The 6,699-nt window shown below is 48.3% G+C and overlaps 1 pseudogene; it reads left to right on the forward strand.

The window, feature by feature from the left end:
- Positions 1-3,761: 3,761 nt before the first annotated feature.
- LOC117418713 (reticulon-4 receptor-like 2) lies at positions 3,762-6,316 on the forward strand (annotated as a pseudogene).
- Positions 6,317-6,699: the final 383 nt, after the last annotated feature.

Consider the following 6,699-nt stretch of genomic DNA (forward strand, 5'->3'; position numbering starts at 1 on the left):
TTGGTCGGTCGTTTGGCTCGAGACAACCTCAGATCGGCTCAGCACCGACAGCAGCAGCATTACAACAAAAATGCACGAATTCGAACCTTTCGACCAGGGGACAAGGTAATGTTGCTACTTCCCTCATCAGAATCAAAACTGTGTGCTAAATGGCAGGGGCCGTATGAGGTGATTCGGGCTATAGGGAAAGTAAATTATGAAATTAGACAGCCCGATCGCCGGAATGAACGTGAAATTTACCATGTTAATTTGTTAAAGCCCTGGCAGGCAAGGGAGGTCTTATTTATAGCCCCAGGCAATATGGAGGATGATTTAGGCCCCTCTCCAGAGACCCCGAGCACAAGAGCGATTTCGATGGGGGAACAGTTGGTTCCGGATCAGCAAAGAGAGCTGCGTAAGCTTATTGAAGAGTTCAGCGATGTTTTTTCTGACGTGCCCGGCAGAACAAACTTAGTTGAATATGACATTATCTCTCCACCAGGTGTCACAGTGCGAGAGAGACCGTACCGGATCCCGGAAAGTCGACAAAGTGGCGTGCGCAAAGAGGTATGGGATATGCTCGAGCTTGGGGTAATTGAACCTTCCAGGAGCGAGTGGTGCAGCCCCATTGTCATAGTGGCTAAGAAAGACGGCACCAACCGCTTCTGCGTGGATTTCAGAAAGGTGAACGCTATTGCTAAGTTCGATGCGTATCCCATGCCTCGGGTCGACGAGCTTTTAGACAGACTGGGAAAAGCGAGGTTTATTTCCACTCTGGACCTGAAGAAGGGATACTGGCAAATCCCTTTAACCCGCAGCTCCAGAGAGAAAACTGCATTTTCAACACCAGAAGGGCTGTTCCACTTTAAAACCATGCCATTTGGGCTACATGGTGCGCCCGCTGCCTTTCAGAGACTGATGGACCAGGTTTTACGCCCACATCATGAATATGCAGCAGCGTATATTGATGATGTGGTGATTTACAGCTCCACCTGGCGAGAGCATTTGGCTAGGCTTGCAGCCGTTCTTCAGTCTCTAAGGGCAGCCCGGCTGACAGCTAACTTGAGAAAATGTGTGTTTGCCAAAATAGAGACTCAATATTTGGGATTTGTAATGGGAAATAGAAGGGTGAAACCTGTGGTCACCAAAATCCAGGCTTTGGTTGATGCAGCGATCCCCAAAATCAAGACTCAGGTGAGGTCACTACTGGGCTTAGCCGGTTATTACCGCCGCTTCATCCCCGAGTACGCCACAGTGGTTAACCCGTTAGTCGACCTCACCAAAAAGAGTGCTCCAAATTTAATTAAATGGTCAGCTGAGTGTCAGGGGGCGTTTGATACGATTAAGCGTAAACTTTGCCAGGCCCCCCACTCTTATTACCCCAGATTTCACCAAGAGATTCATCCTCCACACCGACGCCTCGGATGTAGGTTTGGGTGCAGTCTTGTCCCAAAAAGTAGCTGGAGTAGAACACCCGATATTGTACCTGAGCAAAAAAATGTTACCTCGGGAACGTAACTATTCCGTAGTCGAAAAAGAGTGTTTGGCCATTAAATGGGCTACTCACTCTTTACGATACTACCTGCTGGGACACTCATTTGATCTTGTCACAGACCACACCCCACTCAAGTGGTTAAGCACAATGAAGGACAGCAATGCCCGGATAACTCGGTGGTATCTGGCATTGCAGCCCTTCATGTACCATATGGTACACCGTGCGGGGAAAGACCACCAAAATGCGGATTATTTTTCCCGGGAGGGGGGAGCAATGGGAAAGGTAGATTCAGCCGAGTGTTCCTTCGGCTCCACTCTGAGCGGTGGGATATGTGACAGAAATACAATGAGTTCTGGTGATAAATCTACCTCCCGATCTGTGAGGGCGCTAAAGAACGGGAGGAGAAGTATCTGGAAGGGCTGGCCTGACAGTTCATTTCCGGGACCGGGAAGTGGGTCAGCCTGGAAGGAAGCGAGACTCTGTTGTAAGACCGTATTGATTTGACAGGTAAATGAGGGGCAGCTGCAAGTAATAAGGCAGCTGCAACCGTTTACCTAGATATCATGCGGGATTACATATAGGGGCCAGGGTAACGCTGTTCTTTTCCTTCGTTTGGGTTAAACGTGAGGAGAGAAGGACTGAGAGATGAGCTCTCAGAAATATAAAAAGAATTAAGTGTTACGTGTTGTGTGTTATTTCTGTCTGTCTGTAATTGTCTGTCTTTTTTCGCACTACTAGACAGTTAAAGCACACCTCCGGAGCTGTCTCCACAAAAGCACTATCCGGAGCACCACTGCACAGAGCACCTGCATGTTTGAATTCACCCAGGACTGATGACCGTGCCTTTGTTTTTCTGTTCAGGACTGTGTGGGATTATTCACGCTCCCCGTGCTTTACACATTGTTGTGTACTGCCGGGGATTTATTATTTGACGGTCGCCAGACCTGGAAACAGCACAATAAACACTTATTCACAAAATTACCGTTGTCTGCCTGTCACTCCTGCATCGCATCACCGCTACACCTGTTCCCCTTACCAGCCACTTTGCCACAGACACACACACACATTGAGAGAGAAACACACTGAGACACACATTGAGACACACACACACACACACACACACACATTGAGAGAGACACACACTGAGACACACACATATTGAGAGAGACACACACTGAGACACACACACACACACATTGAGAGAGAAACACACTGAGACACACACACATTGAGAGAGACACACACACACACACACATTGAGAGAGAAACACACTGAGACACACACATATTGAGAAACACACTGAGACACACACACACATTGAGAGAGAAACACACTGAGACACACACATATTGAGAGAGAAACACACTGAGACACACACACACATTGAGAGAGAAACACACTGAGACACACACATATTGAGAGAGAAACACACTGAGACACACACACATTGAGAGAGAAACACACTGAGACACACATTGAGACACACACACACATTGAGAGAGACACACACTGAGACACACACATTGAGAGAGAAACACACTGAGACACACACACACACATTGAGAGAGAAACACACTGAGACACACATTGAGACACACACACACATTGAGAGAGACACACACAGAGACACACACACACACACATTGAGAGAGACACACACTGAGACACACACATTGAGAGAGACACACACTGAGACACACACACATTGAGTGAGAAACACACTGACACACACACATTGAGAGAGACACACACTGGAGCACACACACACACACATTGAGATAGAAACACACCGAGACACAGACACACATACACACACACACACACATTGACAGTGTTCTCCTCTATTCATTGTCTTTCCTGAATTATAGAAGGCGTTCCTGTTTTTCCGAGTATTCAGGTTCTTCTATAAATGTCACCAAAGTTTCCGAGCCTCTCTCTGAGTGACTGTTTGCCCAGTCAGTTCTGTTATGTGCTGAGAACATTATATCATTGGGTCACTGGTGGTCAGGGGTCACTCTTAGAGAGATCTATGACAGACAACTGAATAAATGTTCATTGAGACATGACTTCAAATCTGTCTGTCTATTTGTTTATCTGCCTTTCTGTCTTGTCTGTCATTCTGTTTATCTATCAGTCTATCTCTCTCCCCTCCCTTCTCCTCTCTCACACTCTCCTCTCTCTCCCCATGCAGGCTCGGTGTCTGTCTGGCTGTTGCTCTGGCTGGCAGTCTGCTCCCCTAGCCCTGCCTATTCCTGCCCCAGGCTGTGTGTCTGTTACCTCTCCCCGATGACGGTCAGCTGCCAGTCTCAGAACTTCTCGGCGGTGCCGGCCGGCATTCCCTACGACAGCCAGAGAGTGTTCCTCCAAAACAACCGCATCACAGAGCTGCGGGCGCAGTCCTTCGGCTTCCAGACACAGGTACCATCTTGCCCTGTTCACACTTCACAATTATTTGTAACCCCCTTTTCTCCCCCAATTTATAAATTGTTTTTAAGACTATGTCTGCCTCACCACTGCTGCTGCTGCGATCTCCCCCGCAGTGACTCCTTCTCGGCTGGGAGAGGCTGGAGATAGACAAACGCACTCAAGCTTTTGTCCTCCGAAACAACAACGTGCAAGCCCACACAATAATCTAAATGTAATTCAATTCCACTACTTATTTTGTTCATATATGTAGTCTTTTACAGAGTTTTTTAAACATACATATATAATTAGAGGAAGGTAGGATGTCGGAGACAAATAGAAAATGTATGGGGGGTCCCTCTTTTAAGAGACACTATTTGACTGTACCTTGAGTGCAGGTCTCTTAATACAGGTTTGACTGTAACTCGAAATTGAGCTTGAAAATGATCTTCCTCTCTCTCCCCCACCTCTCTCTCTCCCTCTCATCAGGTCCTGTGGCTCTACTCCAACAACATCTGCTCCATCAAACCAGATTCCTTCAGCGACATGCGAGATCTGGAGGAGCTGGACCTGGGGGATAACCCCTCCCTGCGCACCCTCCATCCTGACTCCTTCCGGGGGCTGGACAAGCTGCAGAGCCTGCACATATACCGCTGCCAGCTGGGGACCCTGCCCGGAAACATCTTCAAAAAACTCTACAGCCTGCAGTTCCTTTACCTGCAGGACAACCTGCTGCAACACATCCAGGTGAGAGAGAGAAAGAGAGAGAGAGAGAGAGAGAGAGAGAGAGAGAGAGAGAGAGACCTCCTATCTAATACAGTGCGCCACCAACCCTGCTCCTGGAGCCCCCCCATCCCCCCCATCCTATCTAATACAGTGCGTCTCCAACCCTGCTCCTGGAGAGCCCCCCATCCTATCTAATACAGTGCGTCTCCAACCCTGCTCCTGGAGCCCCCCCCCCAATCCTATCTAATACAGTGTGTCTCAATCCTGCTCCCGGAGAGCCCCCTCTATCCTATCTAATACAATGTGTCTCAATCCTGCTCCTGGAGAGCCCCCTCTATCCTATCTAATACAGTGTGTCTCAATCCTGCTCTTGGAGAGCCCCCTCTATCCTATCTAATACAGTGTGTCTCAATCCTGCTCCTGGAGAGCCCCCTCTATCCTATCTAATAGAGTGTGTCTCAACCCTGCTGCTGGAGAGCCCCCTCTATCCTATCTAATACAGTGTGTCTCAATCCTGCTCCTGGAGAGCCCCCTCTATCCTATCTAATACAATGTGTCTCAATCCTGCTCCTGGAGAGCCCCCTCTATCCTATCTAATACAATGTGTCTCAACCCTGCTCCTGGAGAGCCCCCTCTAAACTATCTAATACAGTGTGTCTCAATCCTGCTCCTGGATAGCCCCCTCTATCCTATCTAATACAGTCTGTCTCAACCCTGCTCCTGGGGGGGAGGGGTGACAGGAGGCAGATACATACAGAAGAGCTATAACACAAATAATTTTATTTTCATAATTTAACATACAACTTTTTGGTAGTACTGAATTTTCATGTGCCAAATATCAATCTCTGTCCCTCCCCTTCCCCCTCCCTCTCTCTCCCCCTCTCAGGACAATCTCTTCTCAGACCTGGTGAATCTCACTCACCTCTTCCTCCACGGCAACCGAATCCGAGTCCTGTCTGAAAATGTCTTCAGAGGGCTGGTCAACCTGGACAGGCTCCTCCTCCACGAGAACCGAGTGCGACAGGTCAACCGCAAAGCCTTCAGGGACCTGGGTCACCTCACCACCCTGTTCCTCTTCAACAACGCCCTAACAGACCTCCCTGCTTCGGCCCTCTCCGATCTCTCGTCCCTGCAGTTCCTCAGACTCAACGGAAACCCCTGGAGCTGCTCCTGCCAGGCCCGCCCTCTCTGGGAATGGTTCCGTCAGGTCCGGATCTCCAGAGCTCCTCTGCGCCGGTCCCGAGGAGAGGAAAGGTCTAGATTTGAGGTTCTTGAGAGAAATCGATTTCGCTCCCTGCCCCATGATGCCTTACTATCCGAGAGCCCGCGTCACTTACACCTTCAGCACCAGAACGAGATGGTGGTTCCCCAAATCGGGCAAGGCAAGCGGGGGGAATTCGGACAAATCTAAAGGCTTGGATGGAAAGAAAGGACAACAGCAAGACAACAGTTACATCAGTCCAGATAAAAGTCAAACCAAAAGTTACGAAGCTGAGTCCACATTGACGAAAGTTAAAGAGCAAGACTACTGGGAGAAATATGAAAACGAAGACTCCACTATTCGTTGTTACAAGTTGGATTGTTTGAAAGAAGCAAACGGGAAATCCAGAGGCGTTTGTCCAGACGCGTCCCTCTTTCTCCTCTCTCTCTCCCTCACTCTCACCCTCTCCCTCTCTCTCACCCTTCACTTTCTTTTTCCTGAAACCATGTGAAGAGCATTTGTGAATTTCCCCTTAAAGTCTATATTGAAAAGATATTACGATTCAATCACTGCTCTGCAGTGTTGTTTCCTATAGACCAGCTCTGCTCTGAAACTGCTGTGCGATAATGAGTCTTATTGAAACTACTTTGCGATAATGAGTCTTATTAAAACTGCTGTGCGATAATGAGTCTTATTGAAACTGCTGTGTGATAGGGAGTCTCATTGAAACTGCTGTGTGATAGGGAGTCTTACTGAAACTGCTGTGCAATAGGGAGTCTCATTGAAACTGCTGTGCGATAGTGAGTCTTATTGAAACTGCTGTGCGATAGGGAGTCTTATTGAAACTGCTGTACGATAATGAGTCTTAATGAAACTGCTGTGTGATAGGGAGTC

The sequence above is a fragment of the Acipenser ruthenus genome, unplaced genomic scaffold (assembly GCF_902713425.1).
Source record: "Acipenser ruthenus unplaced genomic scaffold, fAciRut3.2 maternal haplotype, whole genome shotgun sequence".
In the NCBI taxonomy this organism is placed as follows: domain Eukaryota; kingdom Metazoa; phylum Chordata; class Actinopteri; order Acipenseriformes; family Acipenseridae; genus Acipenser; species Acipenser ruthenus.